Source organism: Mus caroli, chromosome 4 (genome assembly GCF_900094665.2).
Source record: "Mus caroli chromosome 4, CAROLI_EIJ_v1.1, whole genome shotgun sequence".
NCBI lineage: Eukaryota > Metazoa > Chordata > Mammalia > Rodentia > Muridae > Mus > Mus caroli.
In genome coordinates, this window is record NC_034573.1 from 28,830,789 (window position 1) to 28,855,788 (window position 25,000).

The following is a 25,000-nucleotide window of genomic DNA, read 5'->3' on the forward strand; positions in this document are numbered from 1 at the left end:
GATGGAAAAGGAGACATTTGGTATAGCACATAGAACTTAATCTACTAATAAACATTGAAAGAAAAAGAGAAAACACAATACAACATCGCTTCTTCACAATTCTCTAGCTGTAGGTAGAAAAGGTAAGACAGAAAGTGAATGTCTGTCTCCCACATCATGTTCATTTATATAAGAAAATCCTTCCAATATGAGAAGAAAGCAAGGAGGAAGTGGCCTTTTCCCTAGTCAATGGGACAGAAAGAGTGGAATCCATTTCTTGTTTGCCTGTGTACATGTGGGTGTTTGTATGTGTGTGTGTGTGTGTGTGTGAAAGAGAAACAGAGATAGACACACAGACACACAGAGACAGATAAGAGGCATATATCTATTTCCTTTTGATGAATACAAACTATTCTTTCATAACTCACCACAATCATTACTGATCTTGATGCTGAATTAGTTATTTTCTTCACCCAAAAGGAGGAGTAAGTGGGAAGGTGGGCTTCAGGGGGCGTTACCTCAGTGTATACTTATCTGTGAACAAAAAAAAAGTTCTTTTCTCAGTTGAAACATGGCAGGGAGGCCAAGAAATACTCCCTTCACACAAACCGCAGCTCACAACTCACTAAAATTTGGGCGACACTAGCAGGTAGGAATAGCAGAATACTCTTAAAGCTCGGACCAACTAAATGCTTGGAGAGATGCAAAAGAAACCAGTGCTTTTCCCCTCTATTGATCAGGACACCAGACACTCATCAGACTCAGCCAGAGAGAGCTTTAAGAAAGAATAATATAATAATCATGTTCAAATTGTGTGGCATACATTGTAATCATCAATAGATTAGAAGAAGTGAATGACTGTTGCAGGATAAAAATAACAAAAATGAGATCTTTAGGGCAAGTGGAAAAAAAGAGAAATTATATGAACAAAAGACAGTTTTACAGGGAGGATAGTACATGGTAGATGAGGGGCAAAGAGAACTGCATGGGAAAGAAGGAGTTGTCAGTGTTAAGTACTGAGATAGAACACAGAGTTAGATCAAGCCTGGTTTTTGAGTTCTCTTACACGTTGAGGAATCATTAAGACTGGATGTGACAAGCCCTGACGATGTAGTCGATGATATAGCACAAGGATGTCTTCTGAGACAAGTAACTCTAGCGACTGAATTGTGCTGGGCCCTGAAATATTTGTAAAAGAGTGCTCTAGTCGGGTATGGTCTCTAGGATTTACAATTATTGAACCAAGTCATCCAATTTAACAAGGCTTCTAGTCATTCCTTCTCTTACAAGACACATCTGGGCTAGAGAACAAGTGTTGGATTGGGAAGGGCTCCATGCACCAGTTGTTACTCATGAGAATGTCTAAGGATGAAGAAATTGCAAAGCAGTGATCTTCCCGATAGGAGAAAGTAGTTAGGAACTCTTGCTCTCCAAACACCCCAGGGAAAGCCCCTATCGTGTGAAATACCCAGGGTCAGCTCAAGGACCAGCATCCATATATTTTTGTTGATAACATCCCCATATAACACTGATCTTGCTGAAGCAGAGTAATACCAGATGTCCTACAGTCATATGTGAGCTTTTCTTCAACCTCAGCTTCCTTTGAGAATGAAACTGGCTGTCAAACACTTCCTTCATCATGTTAACACTCTACTCCCCACTTCTCACACACACACACACACACACACACACACACACAAACATCTGAGTCCACTTATGCTGCCTAAATGTTCCTGGACTATCTACTGGACCATGTGTCTAAATACTCAGAAATGGTTTCTGTGACTTGCAGCCAATCACCCCCAACTCTTTCATATACTATAAAAGAGTCATTGCTGGCTTCTAGGAGCCCAGGGTGAGGGCATTTCAAGGATAAAAATCATGTGTCTACCAAGATGATTTCTAGCAGGAAAGGCAAAGTCGTCCAAATTGGACCTTACAGTTTTTAAAGTCATCTGACAAGCTTTGGAAAACATTATCAATGATCATAAATAGTTTTATTATCTAGGGTGTAAGTTCAGCTACAAATAAGCCACTATAATTAGCTAGAGCTCTAACCTGGTAATCAAAATGGTTTCAGCCCTTGTAACTGTGTGAAGCTGTTGTGAGTCATTTCGATTTTTAACATAATCTTTCGATTGTTATGATATATTACCTCAGAAACCATATATATGCTATCATAGCCTTAAAGTCATATGTTTTTCTTTTTTTTAATTTTGGCTTGGGAGAAGGGAGATAAGTAAATTAGACCCTCTGAGCCAAAGAATTCTGACATTACGTCCTAAATAACACTTAATTTTAAAATTCTTTAGATCTTTAGTTCATGTTGGGACTTAGCCTGCAACCTTGTTGGTACCTTTCTAAATACTGGAGAACTTTATACCTTGTGTTTCTATGCAAAAGGGTCGTGGTCATTTGAACTTTCACCCAGGTAGGCTAAGAAAATTCCTTGCATGCTTTTTTAAAATGTATCAACAGTGCAGACTATTTTAAGACCTAACATATGAGAATGAATAATTTTCACATCCTTTCCACTTTGCTGAGAGAACAGCCACCACGGCTTGTCAAGCAGTTGGTGTCACAGCTCAACCTCACTCACGTTCCACCTGGGCAAGTGATTCAGTTTTATCCAAACCCTGCTTCCTGCTGAATCAGAGTGCCTAGGCTATGAGTCAGCTGGACTCGGAGCCAGGAGGCTCCAATGCAGTCTTTTTTTATTGGATATTTTCTTTATTTACATTTCAAATGTTACCCCTTTCACAGTTCCCACCCGAAACCCCCTATCCCATCCACCCTCACCCTGCTTCTATGAGGGTGCTTCCCCTACCCACCGACTCCTGCCTCCCCACCTTGGCATTCCCCTACCCTGGGGCATCAAGTCTTCACAGGATCAAGGGCCTCTTCTCCCATCCTCTGCTACATATGTGACTAGAACCATGGGTCGCTCCACCTGTACTCTTTGGTTGGTGGTTTAGTCCCCGGGAGCTCTTGGGGGCCTGGTTGGTCGATATTGTTGTTCTTCCTACGGGGCTGCAAACCCCCTCAGCTCCTTCAGTCCTTTCCCTAACTCCTCCACTGGGGACCCCGTGCAGTCCAATGGTTGGCTGTGAGCATCCACCTCTGTATTTGTCAGGCTCTGGCAGAGTCTCTCAGGAGACAGCTATTTAAGGTTCCTATCATCAAGCACTTGTTAGCATCCACAATAGTGTCTGCGTTTGGTGACTATATATGAGATGGATCCCCAGGTGGGGCATTCTCTGGATGCCCTTTCCTTCAGTCCCTGCTCCACACTTTGTCTTCGTATCTGCTAAGCCATCTCTCCAGCCCTCCAATGCAGTCTTAGGCACCCAGGGTTCTAGAGTTTCTCTTCTTCAGTCCGAGGCTGAATTACTAAAATGTTCATATTGCAGAAGTTGCAGATCATGAAATTGAAAGATCCTGACAGACTGTAAAAGGACACAGAAGCCCTGAAATTGGCAAGATAGACGCGGTGTTAGCAGAACTAGCTTCACTGATTTAGAAAAACAGAGGTGCACAATGCTCTGGCCACTCCTTGAACCTGTGTGTCTGCCAATGTTTTGACCGTTCCTTGAACCCATGTGTGTGCCCACTGATGAAGCCCATTGCCAGGTGTTTGTGATATTGGTTGCTGAGAAAGAGTCAGAAAATCTCCCCAGCAACCACAGCCCAGCCAATCCTGAGTTGCTACACCAGCATCAGACTCTTTCCTTGTACCCCTCCTATACCCATTTCTTGAGAATAGACATTGTTTAGATCTGGGAATCCCCTACTCCCCTTTTCTCCTTTCTCCCCTGAGGGCCTATAAAAACTGGGACCTCTTTCCTCTCGAGGTCGACTCCTCTACCCCTGCGTGGGATATGAGTCGTCCCCAGAGCTCTGGCTTTCCCCGAATAAAGCCTCATGTGGTTTGCAAGAAGCTCGGTCTATCGTGAGTTCTTGGATGTCCGCTATTGTCCTGAGGCCTGAGCGAGGGGCTCCTCTCGGAGTCTTTCAAAATGATTGCCCACCTCCAAAACAATAAATAAACTGAATGGAAGAGTGGAGAATCCTTCAACAAAAGAGCAGATTCATAAATGGCCCAGAGTCGCATCATAATGCTAAATGCCAACTTCGTGGCTGGATACACGATTTCCTGTGAGGAAGGGACTAGGCAGGAGACAGATGTCAGAGGGAGTGAAGGCAGAGGAAATGTGCTAATACATGAAAGTCATTTATGAATTTCCATGCTGCTTGTCACTGAGTAACAGTTCTAATCATTCGATAGATATGAGTTCCATTACCGCTGCTTCAAACTGATGCTTCCTCAAATTGCCTCTTCCCTTTCAGGTGGGAGAAGCAGAGAGCATCTTTGTTGTAATTTGATTCAGGAGAGCTGAAAGATCAGCAAAGTTGCTGGCTATCAGGCGATACTTACAGGGCTGTCGTGGGGGACGGGGCTGGGGGGGTGGGCGCACTTGCACAAGTGTGTCTAGTGTGTCTGATGTGTGGCTTTTTAGAAAGAAATTCTGTACTCACCTCCATGGCCACCTGCCCCAGCTAAATCAGCCAGGCACAACACAGTCATCAGATAACAAGCAATGGAGTCGTATCACACACTAATGCTAAGGTAATTCTCTTAGCATTTCAAAGGCTGAGAACCTGAGCCAAGCACAGGAACAGATTAGGAGAATCCCCTCGTTTATGCCTCCCATTGCCCTCTCAGAATGGAAATGTATCATCATAGTTCAGTTTCCTGAGGTCACAAAGATAAGACAGTATCTTCTTTGATTTCAAACAGAATCGTTTGTAGATGAAAGAAGTCCCCTCCATAAAATTAAACAGCTTTTCAAAAAGCCTCTCACCACAGTTAGTAATAATTTATGCTTGGTGAACAGGAAAATATACTGAATTTATGCATTTTGTTGTGTGTGCAGTGCCGATCAAAAGGGCAAACTGATAAAGAAAAAATTGAGGGAGGGTAACTTACTGGCATTTGCCAATCTAATATAAAAGGCTTTTATTATTCTTCCTCGTTTCAGGCAAAGAAAATTAATTTTGAAAGTGGCAAAACAGAAAATTCCTGTTATTTTCAAAGTCCTGGTAGCTGACATTTTACCACAAAGATAATTCCAGGAGCTGGCTTTCCTTTGTCCTCGGAGATAAATGTTGCTCCGTTTTTGACCCCTAATCAAAAAATTATTCACAGTAGACAATCTCTGATGATGGAACAGGAGTCTGGCTGGATTTTACCCAGCCACAGCTCATAAACACCAGAGAGCAGAACAGACAGTCACCATCTCCATTTTGATTTGGGATTTTTTTTCTTTTTGGTTGTTTTGTTTTGTTTTCTTTTCTTTTTACAAACCAAGATACTGTTACTATTTCTGAGTGAGGTTTTATTTTCTCATCCACGTTCAGATTGCACTGCAAGTCATGACACTCATCCACTGCTTCCTCCCCGGGAGTTGTTGAAACTCCTTACATTTAAATAATCGTTCAGAGAACATCTATAATTTTCTGCTTCGTGTGGCAGACAGGACATTAGGTACCGTGTGAAGTTTGGGAAATTAACTGGAATTAAAGCTCAGGAAAATATGTCTTAACTCATGAGGCACACTTTTGACTTTCTACCATAGCAGAGAATGAAGTCTTTATCATAAATTAAAAGTGTTGCATGAAGATTTGGGGATTGTAAGGGAGGAAACACAATCTGAAGCTTAGACTTGACAACTTAAATATATTTAAGCACATCCTAAAAGTACAGTTGAAAACCTTTAGCTACAACACCTTACCAACATTGCTTACAGCTCAGTTATTTTTTTAAAAAAAATGTAATTTAACCATGAAATTACTAAGTTGTGGAGGCAAGGCTTTTTTGAGCCTAGTTTCTTTCCTAAATTTAAATTTGAAAGAGTCCAGGCAATGCTGTGCACTGAGACTTCCTGGTGGTGGTTATGTTGCCTGTCCAAAAAAAAAAAAAAAAAACACCAGAAAACCTTTATTGAGGCAAACACCTAAAATCATGAATTGTGAGAAGTAAGGAAAAGCCCCCAGTGGAAGGTTTTGTTAGTTAGTTAATTAGTTAGTTTGTTTTTATCAGACCATATGTAGCATGACTCCTTTGGCCTGAGGATTCTTTGACCTTTCCTCTCCTTAAACCACATCTCCAATTACAATCTCAGTAGCCAGTGGTGAGTGGAGGCTTTGTGGGGACCAATCTATCTGTGTGAGAGAGGAAAAAAAAATACAAAACATCACAATGAAAATTTCCAACCATAAAGAAAAAGGAAGTTTATGTTGTTTACAGAAAAAATAAATACAACTAGGGATGATCATATCAAGCAAATTAAGCCAGTCCTAGAAAGACAAACATATCACATGTTTTCTCTCATTTGTGGCTCCTTAATTTCATATCATCACACAGAACCATTTATTTGTGTCTATGTATGTATGTATGCATGCATGTATGTATGCATGCATGTATGTATGCATGCATGTATGTAGGTATTAAATGAAGGTGGAAGTAAAATTGTCTAGGGAGTCATACATGGTTATGGTAGCAGAAGAGAAAAGGGAAGGTGGGGGGAACCAGGCAAGAGTGTGGAGAATGCACTTAATGTATCATATACACCAATAATAAAATTAAAATCTGTATATAAAAGACCAGACCCAGAAAGAACTGCTCTCAGGTGGAGATGTGCCCTCCTTGCATTTGGAGGCTGTAGGGAGTACAATTAGAATCCGTTACAAGGTAATTTCAAGCCTGGAGGCAGCCTGGGATGCCAATGAAGTGTGTTTCCAAAGTACCACCCAATCAAGGCTCCCATGTCCTCCTGAGACTTGGTTGTCACTACTGATCGGTAAGCCTGAATGTCAAAGGAGTCTTTCCTACGTGTGTAATTATTTCATATAAGATGGTAGCCTACGGACCAGCTCTGCTTAAATACTTCCTTTCCTTGCACTTGGTCTCTTGGGCATCACAGAAATCCCCAATACAGGAGCTTTCTTTAGTGGTACCTTGAATTCATTGCAAGGAACTGATGGAAAGATCTGGCCTGAGTACGTGCCAGATATTCGGTTTACCCATCAAACTCGACACTGGCCCTCTGCCCACTCCCACTGTTTTCTTCTCGCGTGGAGGAAGCACTGCTATACCAGAAATCCGGGGCTTTGGATCAAGCATATTTCAGCAACTGGATCCAAACATGTTCGATTTTCAAGATCCTTGAATAAATTATCCTCCCTTGCTGAGTCTGTTTCCTCAATTACAATGATGGCAACCGAAATCCAGCACTTCACTCCTCCGCTTCAAGCACATGGTACAGAGATGGAGACCGTTGCTGTTATTGTCACTACATTCCCAGAGATCCTGAACAAAAGTATATGAGGTAATTTCTGCTGTGAATCTGGTCCATTGGTGAGAGCGCCACACGCCTTAGCTCCTTTCGCTGAGGGAACCGTTAAGGCTCACCTGAGTTCGCATAGGTTTCAGGTGAGATTTAGGACCTGAATCCAAGAACTTTTCCTGCACTGGCCTAACACCAAATGCCCTGACTGTGCCCTCACCCCACAGGGAGCCACTGGAACACCTTTCAGTCTTCTCCCTCCCCATGGTGTGTAGGGTTGTGGACATGGGGAGTTTGACGTCACTAATGCCTCCAGCTAGCCTGTGAGTGTTGAGCTGTAATGTGGGTGTTGAGCTGAGACACCGCTCCTGGATGGGGAAGCACAGTCTGAAGCGTGGGAAAACCGGAGCTGGCTGGGGGTCCCAGGACCTGTGGCGACAAGGCGGGGGAGAGGGGGCTTTCACGTTCTTGGACATCCAGGAGCCACTGGGAGAGCCTCAGAAGAGCTGAGCCCTAGAGTGGGAGCCCAAGGGTTGGATCTAGCCTGGGGCTAGGGAGGGTGGGGATGGGAAGAGGTGTTCCGGCTGGTCCCACAGGAGAGTCCTTGGCTTGATGGGCAGCAAGCTAGGTGGCAGTTGTGGCTGGGAGCACAAGGAGGCCTTCTATGGGAGATTAGGCAATGGCTCTGTACGTGAAGGCCTTCTCCACGGCTCCCCACTGTGGATCACAATGAAAAGAGGCAGTCCAAACCATTTATTGTCATGGTGGAAAGTAGATGTGTAAGATCATACCCCTCTTCTCAGGGTGGGCCTGAGATTAAATACATTTTTTCAGGGAGGAATGTCTGGGAAAGGAATCTTATTGGCAACACCCTCCCAGCCTCTAGCTACCTTATTATCATGGAGATCTCTGTCTTGAGCCTGCACGACCTGTGGTTGCATCTCCTTTCCTATTGTCTTGGTCTGAGATGTTAGGAAAGCCTCCTCTACATGTGGAAGGGCTTGGGGCATTGCCCTTATGAGACTGATGGCCACAAATCTATGGGGGGCTGTGGCTAGGTGACAGTGGCCTGGTGCCGGAAAGCAAGCAAAGCTTTTAGGGTCTCAGGCAAAAATCCCTTCAGGGTCTCAGGAGCTGCAAAGCCTTTGGCCCAATGGAAGACCAGGCTTCCTCTCACGGTCCACTGCCCCACAATAATGCTCTCAGTCTGTCCAGTCTTCCAGTTCTCACCCCTTTGGCTTTCTTTTTCCTCATGCTAAAATTTTTTTTCTGTGATCTCACATTTTTTTTTGGATATTACATTTTTTTTTTTTTTTTTTTTTTTTTTAGATTTTTTTCTTAGATATTTTCTTTATTTACATTCAAATGTTATCCCCTTTCCTGATTTCCCCTCCGAAAATCCCCTATCCCTCCCCCCTGCCCCAGCTCATCAACCCACCCACTCCTGCTTCATGGCCCTGGCACTCCCCTACGCTGGGGCATAGAGTCTTTATAGAACCAAGGGCCTCTCCTCCCATTGATGACTGACTAGGCCATCCTCTGCTACATACGCAGCTGGAACCATGAGTCCAACCATGTATACTCACTCTTTGGTTGGTGGCTTCGTCCCTGGGAGCTCTGAGGGTACTGGATTGTTCATATTGTTGTTCCTCCTATGGGGCTGCAAACCCCTTCAGTTCCTTGGGTCATTTCTCTAGCTCCTTCATTGGGGACCCTGTGCTCAGTCCAATGGATGACTGTGAGCATCCACCTCTGTATTTGCCAGGCACTGGCAGAGTCTCTCAGGAGACAGCTATTTAAGGTTCCTATCATCAAGCACTTGTTGGCATCCACAATAGTGTCTGGGTTTGGTGATTGTATATGGATCCCCAGATGGGGCATACTCTGGATGGTCCTTCCTTCAGTCTCAGCTCCACATTTTGTCTCTGTAACTCCTTCCATGGGTGTTTTGTTCCCCTTTCTAAGAAGGATGGAAATATCCACACTTTGGTCTTCCTTCTTTTTTTTTTTGGTTTTTCGAGACAGGGTTTTTCTGTGTAGCCCTGGCTGTCCTGGAACTCACTTTGTAGACCAGGCTGGCCTCAAACTCAGAAATCCACCTGCCTCTGCCTCCCAAGTGCTGGGATTAAATGCGTGTGCCACCATGCCAGGCTAGTTTTCCTTCTTCTTGAGTTTCAAGTGGTTTGTGAATTGTATCTTGGATATTCCGAGCTTCTGGGTTACTATTAGCAGTGAGCATATACCATGTGTGTTCTTTTGTGATTGGGTTACATCACTCAGGATGATATTTTCTAGTTCCATCCATTTGCCTAAGAAAAGTTTTGTGTGTGTGTGTGTGTGTGTGTGTGTGTATGTATGTTTTTTTACCCCAGTTGCTTCCAGTTTCTAGGCAGAATCTCAAGTCCAACCTTTACACACTGGTGTTTGTTTGTTTGTTTTCCATCCTCTTCGCTCTTCTCTCATCCTCTTAAAAAGCTCCCAGATTTATAGAAGCAAAGAAAACACACCTGCATTTGCATCTATTGTCTTACTCAAACTGAGCACTTTTTCAATGCAGAAATGGGGAAGGAATGTTTTACCACAAAGAATTAAAGCTATTATTCCTCAAATGAAATAAGCAACCCAAACAAGGCTGTGAATAATATCTTATCTCTCTAGATAGTTTCCTTGCCTGAATTTTCTAAGCAATAAAACTACATGGGAATCTGTCAATGAAATATATTCACCCTGCATTGACTTGGGAAGAGGACAACTTAGAAAGTAAAACCTTGGGAAATAATATAAGGCATAAACAAATAAGCATGAATAAATAAATATTCTTATTTCAAAAACACTAAAAATTGTAACAGTAATGATAATATAATGAGTGTAATTTGTCAAGAATCTTCAGACCATGAATGTAATGCTGAGGAAAAATAAATGTTTTCCTCTTTCCTCATGACCAGAAGACCAAACCATGCATGACATTTTACAACATGGCTGCTGATGTGTCCCTTCAGGGAACCATTAACCCCATCCTTACATATGATGCATAACCCTCATTGAAATCAGAAACTGCTTAAAACCTAAAGAGGCCATTAGTGATATTGGATAGCTTATTAGATTATAAGATAATATTGAAATTCCTAGGGATCATTTATTTCCAGGAGTGAATTAAAGAGACCCAAACTAAGCTGAAGATAGCTTGGGTAGCTACCAATTCTACTGGTTAAATGTCGGCAAATGCTGTTTTGAAACTAAAATCATTAACTCTTCAAAGACAACTAAATGAAAACAAGACCACGTCAAATGTATGCTAAGATGAAAACATATGCAAGGAAAGCAAATGTGTATAGATAGGGCTATGGCAGAGAAATGTGTATGAATAATATGTTAAAATCATGACCGTCATACTTGTAATTGGCTTACAAGTAGAAGGGTTAGGGACAATGAGTAGGAATGTATAGGGCTCAGGTAGCAGTGTGCAGCAGGACTCTCCTCCTGACAGCATGCCCTATGCCTTCCCTACAATGCTAATGCCAGTTCTACAACCTATGCCAGACTCCCTGGGAATGCACACTTCCCAAAATAACACTGTAACACAATAACACCACACACACACACACACACACACATACACCCCAGCATCACTCCTATCCTACAGTTACAGGGAAGCCGATTTGCCAGCTTCAATATTGCCCATTACAATAAACAAAAGAATCCCATTGTGTTCATGTGTATATTTATCATCTGTTTTAATGGGAGCTCATGATTGAAAGGAGGCAGCTAAGTCAATTGTGATAGAACAGTAGTCCCCAGTAGCTCTAACAATACAAGCTAGTACAAGCTAGCTGTACCTAGAGCCTTGTGAGAGTGCCTTGTCTCCTTACTTGTATCTCTTCCCTAAACATACTATTTTAATGCTTGAACTGTGGCAACAGTCAATAGTAAGTGTATCTTTTGAAAGGACTCATCTCTTTTCTGAATTCCTGTGATTATTCAGGAAGTGAGCCCCCCCCCACACACACACACCCCAGAATCCTTGTTCTCATCAGACAGATGAGATCTCCAAGGACATTCTGACATTTCTAAACTCTGGGGACATTATCAAATGCATAGTACAGTAAGCTAATGTTTCATCAGAAACTGAAAAAAAAAAAGGAAAATATAAGGTGGGGTGTCAAAATCATATTCATGTTAAATACTAAATACTCAGAAATTTAAATATTTTAAATCAACATAAATGATTTCAAACACAATATCCAAATCAAAGCCTTTCCTGCCTCATGGCCTGATTGATGGGAACTTCACATTCAAATTGCTTGTTCTGTCCCAAATATGGATAATATATAATTCACAGTTGAAATCAGTTCCCTTGAGTTTCTTGAGATTGGATAAGTGTCTAAAAAGATCAGCAAATAGTCCTTAAAGTGAGGCAGAAATCTATAAACTATCCCATGCCTTGTCAATAGTATGAGGAAGACAGGATGAGATTGCAAACCAAGCAACCTTTGCATGACCTTTTCCTCCCCCAGCACCAGAAAAGCAATGAGTGCACTATTCCTTGGGCCGTGGTTAAAGGATGGGGAAAATGAGAATTGTGAGTTCCTGTTCTCCCACATATTTAAAGTAACCACAACCCCTTCTGTTCAAAATTGCTTTATATTTGATACCCTGAGGTCCAATTTTTGTGTTCAAGAATACAGAAATAATTCACACACTTGCTATACTAAGCAACACAACCAATCAGGGGAAGTATGACCCATGGGAGATGAGACAGACAAGCCGGGAGAACATGAAGATATATTTCAAAGTGGAAGGTGGACTGGACAACAGAAAATGAGTAACTGACCCTAAGTATAGATTACTCTCATTTTTCAAAAGTCTATAATTTTGTGACTGTTACTGATATTACCTATAACAATACAAGAAAGAAAGAAATGGGAGAAAGAGAGAGAGGGAAGAAGGGAAGAAAGGAGAAAGGAAGGAGGGAGAGAAGGAAGGAGGAATAAAGAAAGGGAGAAAGGAAGAAAGGAGGGAGGAAGGAAGGGAGGAGGGAGAGGAATAAAGTTAGTTGCATCTCCTTGGCCTAGCTAATGACTCTGCAGCTCAGCAGCAGGGCCTTCAGCACAAAGCAAAGGAACAAATCCACATCCTCTGTGTAACTGAATGTGGATGGCGCCTGCACATCACCATGGAAACCACGGGGAAGCTCTCTCCAGTAAAGGTCAAAGACTACAAGAGAAGGCATGGCATTATGATAGATTCCTCTAATCCAACTAGATAAGCTCCCAGTGCAGTGAAACTCTTGTGGGTTTTTAAACAATATCTCAAAAGTAGAGGCCAGATACTACCTACTTCAGAGTTACCTAACCACGCATAGATGATTATAACTCACCCAAAACCCTTGGGTGTGAAGCTCTGGAGAAAGGACTAGGCTGACTGCATTTTGGGTTTCTTCTGGTGTTCTTCATTTGATTATAAAGCTTGTGAATTACTAAGAGGGAGGAACAAGAAGAGTGAACATAGTCATAGATATATAGCGTAGTCATAAAACCTGTTGGCAGAGAGAGGTCATAATGGCAGCTGTCTTTAAGAAGGTCTGAGGCTCACGGTAGAAGAGAGACCTTTCCAAATAAACTCTTTTAACAATATCCCACTTTTATAAATGAGCAAGAATTTTTTTTAAAGTATTTCTAATCCAAAATGTTTTAAAGATACAAATTAAATGCTTTTACTCTTTTTCAGTGTTGGAAAAATTGAATACTGTTTTCTTGGGCAAATGCTCTACCACCGAGCTATATACTCAGATACATTTTTCTTTGTCAAAGAATGTTTATGAAATAGATAGACTTGAGGATGTTAAACAAAGTATAGGTTTAATTTTATGAAGTGAAGCATGTCAGGGAGGACTATCTATTAATGAAGATGTCCTGCCCCCCCCCCCCATGCAGCTGCTATCTGGTTGATGTCTTAGAATTGGTACTGCCTTACTGTCTTGATCCCTTCATTGATATGACAAAACACAAGCACTACAGTACTTTGTCAAAAATAAAATAAAATAAAATAAAATAAAGTAAAATAAAATAAAATGGCCTATTCATCTCATATACATGGAGATTCAAAACAGTGGTGCTGTGGTCATCTCAGCTTGGGATATTAGAGAGAAGGGTCAAAGGTGAGACAAGAAACAAACGAGATTTGGAAAGGTGCCAAGCCTACATTTAACAATCTCCTCTGGTGGGTTAAATCTCCTTTGTACAGATGCTAGATCCAGATTACTTTCTATTAGGTCACGTCTCTGAGAGGTTCTACCACTTTGACATAGCACATAATGACCACACTTCTGGCATGGGAAACTTTACAGTACAACTTCAAACAGTATCCAACCATAGTACTCAGTGTGGTGCTGTTTGGTTTTGGGAGTATTCGCAATTCCTGTTAACTAAGCTAAGATTCTCACAAGCAGAGAAAATAGCTTAAGTTCCTTCATATTCCTCAAAGCCCCTAGCTCAATACAATTATGATGTAGTGTTTTCTGTAACATGCGATTCTTCCCTCTTTAATTTAATCAAACAAAATGTTTGTTTTCTGTTTGTTTTTAACTCCAAGGTAATCCATGATGTGTGAGCCTTGAGAAAGAGTGTCGGAAGAACAAGAAGGAGAACTCAGGTCCATTTTCACATCATTTGAGAGCTAGAGCAGTCTGCATAGGAGAACCCCAGGACCAAATAGACTGCATCTATGGTTGGAGCAGACAAACGGGCATCTTCTGCCAGCGCAACAGTTCTAAGAATACCATGAGCTTATGTGGATTCATTAGAAAGTGTTCTGCTCAGCCACTCAAGACACAAAAGACCCAAAAACAGGATAAGTGGTGCCAAGTATAAAGTAAGAACTAACAAATTTCTATGGAACTTAAGTCATTCATTGAACTGCAATTTCTTCTTTTTTTTTTTTTTTTTTTTTTTTTTTTTTTTTTGACAGGGTTTCTCTGTGTAGCCCTGGCTGTCCTGGAGCTCACTTTGTAGACCAGGCTGGCCTTGAACTCAGAGATCTGCCTGCCTCTGCCTCCCCAGTGCTGGGATTAAAGACGTGCAACACAACGCCCCTGCAACTTTTTTTAATCAAATAGACACAATACATTCTAAAGTTACATTCTTTTGACCCTGGCACAGTAAAGGAATAAGGATACAAAAAAAAAATCTTTGTTTTCTATAATTAACTATTATGTTTCTAAAAAGCAGAAAACCTGTGTGCACACCACAAGTTGATCTTGAATCTGAACCAAGTTAGTGTCCAGAGATACTGTTGGCATCATATTTTACGAAAGCATGCTTAGTACAAATGGCACAGTGTGTGCCCATAGCCAATGCTGAAGTTTCATGAAACAACATTAAATAAGCACTACCAGAATACCTCTGATTTGTTGAGTTTGACTCAGAGTTAATTTTGGTTATTGAAGGTTCAGAAAGCTTTTCTTATTAGTAAAATTTGCATAATCCCCACATTTAGTTACAGGTCTCAGTATGAGGCTGCATCATGTTCCAAGGGATGGGATCAGATCTAGATAAGGTCTGAAGAGGCTTGATCCAAGATGTGATTGGCAGCAAACCATCCTGTTTTGACAAGGTGTTTGCAAGAGACAGAGAGTCTTTTATTTTTCTTTTAAATAGTGTCTTAGTCAGTGGTCTATTACTGCAAAGAGACACTTTGACCATGTCAGCTCTTATTTTTCTAAAAAGCATTTAATTGGGACTTGCTTACAGTTTCAGAAGTTTAGTCTATTATCATTATAGTAGGGGAGCATGGTGGCACACGGGCAGACATGATGCTGAAGAATTAGCAGAGGGTTTTACATCTGAATTTGCAGGCAGCAGGAAGAGAGTGACACTGGGCCTTTCTTGGGCTTTTGAAACCTCAAAGTCTACTCCCATACATGAAAGAGATAGACATCCTTCTGTAAGCCACACCTATTCCAACAAGGTCACACCTCCTGATACTTCAAAAGTAGTGCCACTCCCTGATGAGTAAGCATTCTAATGTATGAGCCTATGGAGGCCAATCTTATTCAAACCACCATAGACAGAATCTCACTGTGTAGCTTAGGCTAGACCTAAACTCTTAATTTTCTTGCCTTAGCAACCTCGCAAGTGTTGGGATCGTAGGAATGTTCTTCCACATCTGGCTCTAATAAAAGACTCATGTGACAAGCTTTGCCTACTTTAAGGGGAAAATATCCATTCTTGGATTTTCTTCTACCCAAGGCACACTTAAAAGCAATATCTAGTCAGGTGTGGTGATGCATGCCTTTAATCCCAGCATTCAGGAGTCAGAAGCAAAAAAAAATTGCTGCTTTGTGTTTGAGGATATCCTGATCTTCAGAGTCCTAGACCAGCCATATCTATACAGTGAAACCCTGACAAAAAGGAAAAGCAATATTGGGGGCGGGAGAATGGAGAGATGGCTAAGAACACTGGCTGATCTTGCAGAAGACCTAGGTTTAGTTCCCAGCACCCACGTGGCAACTCACAACTATCTGTAATTCCAGTGCCTAGGGATTCAACACCCTTTTCCAGCCTTCCCTGGGTACTATAAGCGTGCAGTGGATACATACACCTACAGGCAAACACGCATGCACAAAAAAATAAAATATAAATCTTAAAAACAAAGCAATATTTACCCTCTGTTTTATTTCCATGTCATGTGACCCATGCCTGCAACATCATTTGACAGCAAATCAGTTGAAAAGTCTTTTATAAAACATATCCCTCAAAACAACTAGGCCAGAAAATCCACAAGACCTAAATTACAGCCTTCAAAGTCCCCCAAGAATATTGACTGACTAGGGTGTTTTGGGGGGTAGGGGGCACCTGAGGATTCTAACAGAGACTTGTCATTCATTGATACACAAATCTTTCAAGATGTTCACCCTTCAAATTCAGTCTCAGGCTCTGTGTGATATGAAAGCCTACATTTGGGTTCTTCAGGTAATTAAAAAATTCAAACAGAGCTGGGCGGTGGTGGTGCACACCTTTAATCCCAGCACTGGGAGGCAGAGGCAGGCGGATTTCTGAGTTCGAGGCCAGTCTGGTCTACAGAGTGAGTTCCAGGACAGCCAGGGCCATACAGAGAAACCCTGTCTCAAAAAAACAAAAACAAACAAACAAACAAAAAAACAAACAGGGCTCTAGTTCCAGGAATTGTTGTACTGCAGCTGTACCCTGCACAATACACAGGAGATGCATGCAGAATGGCAGGCATGCTTCATGCACTAGCTCATGCAAGGCCCCGAGACAGACAGGACAAGACAAGACAAGACAAGACAAGACAAGACAAGACAAGACAGGACAGGACAGGACAGGACAGGACAGGACAGGACAGGACAGGACAGGACAGGACAGGACAGGACAGAGACCTGTTCTACATTAGGTCCCTTGCCCGCAAAGGCATTTAGTGCCATGATCTCAAGGCAAGTCCTCTCTTCTAAGTTTCTTGCTTTTCTCCTTTCCAAAAAACACAAAAATGCAAGTTCTTCGCAATAAGCCTGCCAGCGAGTCTTGGATATGTGTAATTGAACGGACGGATATATTTTGAAGCAGCAAAGAACCAGTCCAATCTATAATTGGCCGAAGAGATAAACATAAAGGCTAGAGAATTCAGCTCTCCTTTTTAGTAAATGAGCTATGAAAAGGGTTGGGATCATATTTCAGAGGTGCCAGACACCAGTAGGCTCTCGATAAATGCTTGTCGAATAAATGGCCCTACATTGGGCAGATACTTGGCCATGAAAACCTGTGCCAAGAATATTGTTAAAAATTCATTGGTTCTGTCACCCTAATTCAGTGACTCATCCTATGTCCGTCCCACCCACATAAAGAGACTAGAAATTTCCTGAGGCTAAGCTAGAAAACATGTTATCTTGTAATTTTTAACGTTTAAAGGGCATTCCAAGCAAGGAGTCTCATGAATACCAAGTCAGTCCCTGGGCTCAGACTCCAACACTGCCTTGCTCTCTCAGTCACTGAAGGGAGCAAGAAGGACATCATTCTAGGTAAATATACTTTTAATTGAAGACAATATTAAAGCGCCTAACGTGATGAAAACATTTACAGTGTATATTTTAAAGTCCTACATGCATAAATTAGAGTACCACCCCACTGCAGAAGTCTGATTATTCTTCAATTTATACAAATATGTGCAATTAAAATGCAATTACAATGCAATTAAAATGACACTATAATAAAAATGCAGGATGAAGATTTATAAATTTATAAATGAATCCCTTTGATTTGCTTTTTGTTCCATTCGTGCCACTTCTGATGTATTCATTGAAAAAAAATATTTTAGGGGCATAAAGGCCATCCCATCAATCCATACACCTTAGCGAGTGAGGCATCATTTAGACTCAGAGGGTATGTCTCATTCTGAAGGTGGAACTGGCCAGAGCTCTGGACAAAGACATCACCCAAACAGCTGGGGATCAAGGGCCTTCTATACAAGGCAGTGAACAATGCTTTAAAAAGTCTGCTTTTTCCAGTATTTCTTCGGGATATATTTATATATTTCTCTTAGTAGAGCCATGATGTTTACTACAATCATCTCTCTGTGGACGAAGACAGATGATTCTGTTAATAGAGACTGATCACTGATCATCTTCAATAAACTTAAAAACAAGAAGAAAATTAAAAAAAAAAACCCACAAAGGTGACATCTCTGCTGAAAGACTCTCCTGAAAAGAATAAAGCATCCTTTATAGGGAAGAAAGTGGCACAGTGCAAGCAGCAGCTAGCCAGTGGCATTCCAGAGATTCCAGTCTAAAGAAGTAGATTTAGTTCATACATCAAGCAATGACTGAGCACATCTAGGCTTAGCATATAAGTTAGTGTGTGGTCCTAGCCCTCTGGGAAACCATAGTTAGAGAGACACAGAGGTGTGTAAAAGGCTATTCAATGGGATAAGTGTCACAGGCACACAGGAGAATTTCAAAAAGTGATTAGTGATGAAGACTTCAGGAGGGAGAAACTGTGGACCAGTCTCCATTGGCAAGCAAGTCTCACTCCCTAGGGGGGCTTCACTGCTGCCTCAGTGACTGCACACAATGCATTTACTGGCTAAAGCTCCGAGATGCTAAGCATCCTCACCTAGGGATATTCCCTATGCAAGGAACTGTCAGGACTTTCAAATGTCAGACGTTGTGCTGGGCATGTATAAAGTAAAAGACTATGTCTAGAGCTGGCTTTGTGTAAGCCCAGCTCCTGACAGGGAGGCTAAGGCAGGAGGATTATGAGTTTAAGGCCAGTCTGGTCTCTAGAGTGAGACTCTGATTCAAAAGAAAAACAAAAACAGAACTATTGATAGTGATAAGAAGCTGACGCAGTTTCTATAAATGCAGAAAGAACAAGTCCTGTTTTCTTTGGGCTTGTCTAAAGCACTAGTTATCTTTCCAGCTAACTTGGAAAACGTATTTCATTTTGTTCAGAACTTTACATTTTTACAAAAGAAAAACAAAAATCCTTACATTTTTCAGACTCTGGGTAGGAAAGCTGCTGGTGCTGCTGTTTCTCCTCCTCTCCCTCCTCTCCCTCCTCTCCCTCCTCCTCTTCTCTTCTTCTTTTTTTATCTTACTTTTTCCTTTCTTTTCATTGAAAATATTTTTATACAATATATTCTGATCATAGTTTCCCCTTCCCTAACTTCTCTTAAATTCTCCCCACCTATCCAATGCTACATTCTTCTTTCTCTCTCACTTTGGAAAACAAACAGGAAAATTAGAACAAAACAAAACCCAGAATTACAAAAGAAAGAAAGACCCCGGTGGTGGTGGTGCACGCCTTTAATCCCAGCACTTGGGAGGCAGAGGCAGGCGAATTTCTGAGTTCGAGGCCAGCCTTGTCTACAGAGTGGGTTCCAGGACAGCCAGGGCTACACAGAGAAACCCTGTCTCAAAAAAACAAAAACAAAAAACAAAAAACAAAAAACAAAAAACAAAAAACAAAAAACAAAAAACAAAAAAACCCAAAGAAAGAAAGAAAGAAAGAAAGGAAGGAAGGAAGGAAGGAAGGAAGGAAGGAAGGAAGGAAGGAAGAAAGAAAGAAAGAAAGAAAGAAAGAAAGAAAGAAAGAAAGAAAGAAAGAAAGAAAGAAAGAAAGAAAGAAAGAAAGAAAGAAAGACAGACAATAAACACACATACCCAGACACACAAAACAAACCCCATATAAACATAAAATTGGAAACTATAGTATGCACGCAAACAATCGGTAAGAGTTTTTAAAATTTTTTTAAAAATTACCAAGTTCATTTACTGCTGGGTATGGGGCTTGCCCTCAAGTGTGGTTTATATACCCAGTGAGACTCCATTGGAAAAAACTAGCTTTTCCTTTGCAAGCAGATGTCAACTGAAGATAGCTTCTTGGTTAGGGAAGGGAGCTTATATTCACTTCCCGTCTCAGTGCTGGGACCCTGTCTGGTCTGGGAGCCCGTCTGGCTTGAGCCTGTACAAGGACTCTGCATGCTGCCACAGTCTCTGTGAGTTCATGTTTGTGAGAGGCTTACTATGTCTGGAAGACAGTTTCCTTGCTTTCATCCAACCTTTCTGCATGGGTTCCTGAGGCCTGCGGAATGGGGAGTTGATGAAAGCATCCCATTTAGTACTGAGTGTTCTAAAGTTCCACACTCTGCACATAGCCTAGTCATGGATCTCTGTGTTAGTTCTCATCTACTGCAAGAGGAATCAATCTTCTCTGATGATGGCTGACCGAGGCACTGATCTATGGGTATAGCAGAATGTGATTAGGAGTCACCTTACTGCTATGTTCCTTTAACCAAACAATAATATTTGGTTTTCCCCTAGGCCCTGGGGCTAACTGGTCTCAGGTTTTTGGCCACCGTAGCAGTGTCAGGTGCTGCTTCCATCTCATGGGGTGGGCCTTAAATCTGAATAGAGAGTAGCTATTTATTCCTACGGCTTTCTGCTACTACTGCACCAGCATATCATGAGGCAGGTAACTGTTATAGGTCTCAAGGTTGTAACTGGTTTGGAGTTTACCTTTCTCTTCTGAAACAATGCAGAGTAACTTCCAGTACCACAAACACTAGTTGGTGGGAGTAAAGGCTCTAGTTAGGCTCCAGCTCAACTTCTCCATGTTCAATGAGATGTCTAATTGTTGTTTTCACAATAGAGCCTGGCCATAGGTTGTGGGGAGTGATCAGTAGCTTTGCCAATAGCCTGAGTTGTTTGAGAGTTTCCAGGAGGCCCCTTTAGACAACAACTTCATTAGAGTAACTCACTCCTGGCACTGGAAATTTTACTTAGTGGGGAAAGTTAGTTAGGGCATTGTTTCCCCCATTATTTGGTGACTCTGTTTAGATACACTTGTGTGTGTGTGTGTGTGTGTGTGCGCATTTTATTTACCAGAAGTTCCCACAATACATAATGATCAAATATATAGAACTAAATACATATAACAAAGAAATATTATTAAAAGCTTCAAGGGAAGATATAGATATAAAGATAGATAGATAGATAGATAGATAGATAGATAGATAGATAGATAGAGATAGGTTCGATATATAGATTATATAGAGATATAGAGATATAGATTAAATATATAGGTATATGGATATATAGATATATATGTAGGCCCAATATTAATGTTAACAGTACTATAGTAGTGTGTTTGTATATGACCCCTCAAATGCTAGTGTTAGTTGTCCCTCCTCATATTCCCTCTTTTATCCTCCTCTTCCCTCCCCCCTCATTTAATCCTCCCACTCCAGTCTTTCTCTGCTTTCCATAACTATATATTTGATTTCCTCTTCATTGGAATATCCTTCCCTCTCTGCTATTACCTACAATATGTCTAACCTCTGTAATTATACAGATTGTAGTGTGCCTGGCAAAAGCTTTAAAGCTAGAGAATACACACGTTTGTTTGGGGGGATCTGGATTACATCATTGTGGTACTTTGAATAAGAATGGCCTCGGCAGGCTCCTGTATTGGAATGCTTAGTCACCAGAGACTGGAGTTCTTTGAAAGGATTAGAAGGTATGGCCTTGGATAGTGTGTCACTGGAATGGGCTTTGAAGTTTCATAAACCATGACAGGCCCCATCTCTCCCTCTTTCCCTGCTACCTGACAAGAAGGATATACAATTCTTAGCTACCTCTCCAGTGCTTTATCTACCTATGTGCTGCCATGCTCTCCGCCATGATCATAATGGATTAAGCCTCAGATAGACCTCAATTAAATGTTTTTTTTTTATAAGAGTTGCTTTGGTCATAGTATTTCTTTACCGCAATAGAACAGTAACTAAGGTACTCACTAAATACAATTTCTTTCCATCCTCTTCCATTTAACTGTAAGTTTCATAATTTCATTTTTAACAGCTGAGTAATACTGCATTATGTAAATGTACTACCTTTTCATTATCCAGTTACCTGGTGATGAGCATCTAGAAAGTTTACAATTTCAGGCTATTATGAGTGGAACAAAAATGAGAATAAATTAATAACAAGTAAGTAAATAATAAAATAAGTGTCTCTATAGTGCAATGTAGAGTCTTTGGGTATATATCTAAGAGTGGTACAGCTGGGTCATTAAATAGATCCACTTCCAGATTCCTGGAGAACCATCATACCCATCTGCATGGCTGTACAAGTTTGCATGCCCACCAGCAATGGATAAATTTTCTCTTTTCCCCACATTCTCAATATCATGAGCTGTCATTTGGTTTATTGGTCTTAAATATTCTGACCAGTGTAAAATGAAATATCAAAGGAATTTTTCCATGCATTTCCCTGATGACTAAGGATGTTGACTATTTCTTTAAGTGTTTCTCAGACATCTGTGTTTCTTTTGATAACTCTGTTTAGTTCTGGACCCCATTTTTAACTGGGTTGTTTAAGGAGGTGTCTATTAAGGCACAAGAAGTGGACAGGACATCAAATAAATAGGACCAGAAAAGAAGTTTCCCACAATACACAATAATCAAAACTCTAAATGTATAAAACAAAGAAAAATTATTAAAAGCTACAAGGGAAAAAGACCAAGTAACACACACAGGCAGGCCCATTAGAATCACACCTGACTTCTCAATGGAGATTTTAAAGGCTACAAGCTCCTGGATAGATGTTCTGCAAACTACTACTATACCCAGCAAAACTATAGTTGTAATATAAAGAGAAAGAAAGCTAATGATAACACTAAAGTTAAGCACTATTCATCTACAAAGACAGCTCTACAGAGGCACAAGAAGGAAAACTTCAGTCTGAAGAGGTTAACCAACATCCAAGGAAGTACAAGGAATAAATAATCCCAGACCAGAAGATCAAAAATACGAGCAACCCACACATAACAATAAAATAACAGTAATCAATTATCACTGCTCATCGATAATCCTCAATATTAATGGTCTTAATTCTCCAATAAAAAGACACAGACTAATAGCCTGAATTAGAAAACAAGCCCATCTTTCTGCTGTATCAAAGAAACACACGTTACCATTGAGGGTACACATCACCCCGGGTTAAAAGAACAGAAGAAATATTCCAAGCAAGTGGAACCAAGAAGCACATAGGTAGCAGCCATCTTCACATATGGCAAAATGCCCTTCAAACCACGCCAGCTCTGAGGAGGTAAGGAAGAACATGACATACTCATCAAAGGAACATCCACCAAGAGGACAGTGCAGTTATAGCCATCCATGTGTCAAACAGAAGATACCCACGCTTATTAAAGAAAACAATTCTTTGTTGTATGTTCTCTTGCATAAATATAAGAACAGATCTACAAAATTCAATTTTCAACTTCAGTGTCCTGAATGGTAATGAGACCAGAAATCAACTTCTAATTCACATAAGGCCCATACCTAATTTAAAAGAATTTTTAATATTAACTTAAATTATTTATATTTTAATTTTTACATTAAAATAATTATAAATATTTTCCAATTATTTATAATTTTCCTATTGGTAATGATTACATTCCATCTATACCTGACTAATTAGGTATACTAATCATCTCATTTGTCAAAGAGTGCATCTGTGTTAGTTTTTCCATTACTAGAGCTTTATGATCAACCTTAATTACAGGTAAAATCACTTTCCCTCATTATTATTCTTCAAAATTGGCCTAAGTGGCTTGCCCCTTTACTCTTGGGAGTTTCTGATTCAACGTGTCACATTCTCTGGAAAATCAGGTTCATATTTTGGCTTTGGTGTGTTGAATATAGACATTAAGTGTGTGGGGGGATATTTATAATACCAAGTGTATTTAATCTGAAAATACAATACAGTCCTTCATTTATTTGATTTCTCCTTCAACTTTAATAAGTTATTTTCAGCTAGATATGGTAGTGTACAGCTTTGATTTCAGCACTTGGGAGGCAGAGGAGGCAAAGGCAGGCAGATCTATGTGATTTCAAGACCAGCCTAATGTATATAATTAGATCCAGGAAGGCAAGAGCTACACAGTGAGATCATGTCTCAAAACAAAAACAAAACAAATAAAAAGAACAAAAATCAGTGCTTTCTTTACAAAAATTTCACACAACTTTTGCTGTATTTATGGCTTTAAATTGCATTTCTTATTCTTTGTTACTGGGAAAGAAACCATTTTCAATGTTATGCTATTGATGAATCAACCAGTATGACTTACTCAATTGGTAAGTTCTGGCTTGTCAAATCTTATAAGTTATAATATATAATTTGCAAGCAATGACATATGCCAATCAATCATTTTCTTTTTCTTTTACTTTTCTTTTTTTTTTTTTAAAGGAAACATCAAATTTAATTTAAAGAAAACCAACCTAAAAGTAACTGCAAGAACAATGAGCAAACCAACTCCTGAAAAGAGCCAGATGCTCACACTGGCTGCAGGGCTGGAGAAAGGGGCAGGTCATTTAGCTGGAGAGCTTGTGAGTTACTTGCAAATGAACTTCTTTGAGGGAGGAGGGATCCTCAGGTCATTCCTGACTATCAGAATGCCTGTGAGCTTCTCTCTCTAGAAGTGCCCTCCCTGTACATATATATCAAAGGGCAAAGTCTCCACTTTCCTACACAGGCTCTCTTCTTCTGTCTTAGTCAACTCTCAATGGAGGGGCAACCAGAACACCACCATCTCCCTGGACGAAGAGCATGGAGATGTTTCATTTTGTGGATTTATCTATCTCTTCATATGTCTCCTCATCAATCTCTATCACCTTCACAGTTCCTTCTATGTCTCCCAGGATCATATTTAGATGTTGATCATAAGCATGTAATCTGCCTGGAAGCACTCAGTCACTTCTCATTTTCACATAAATTTGCTCATCCAAGCTGAGCCTGATAAGATCCAAGGGCTCCTCTATGGTAGGTATTGGTGGTCTGTTGCTGATCTACGCTGTCCGCCATGTTCCCCAATCATATTTTTATTGTTGTACTTAGACTTTTAGCACAGGGCTAACTATTAACAAGAGTAGATGTCTTTGTCTTATTCTTACCCATAATCCTTGTCTTTTGGGTATGATGTTTATTTCAGACTCTTTTTTTTTAGATATTTTCTTTATTTACATTTCAAATGTTATCCCTTTTTCTAATTTCCCCACCAAAAGTCCCCTATCCCTCCTCCCCTCCCCCTGCTCCTGAACCCACCCACTCCCATTCCTGGTCCTGGCATTCCCCTATACTTGGGCATAGAACCTTCACAGGACCAAGG

The 25,000-nt window shown here is 40.7% G+C and overlaps 1 pseudogene; it reads right to left on the bottom strand.

Moving 5' to 3' along the window:
• Positions 1-24,383: 24,383 nt before the first annotated feature.
• Positions 24,384-24,696, bottom strand: LOC110292462 (annotated as a pseudogene).
• Between the last annotated feature and the right edge of the window lie 304 nt (positions 24,697-25,000).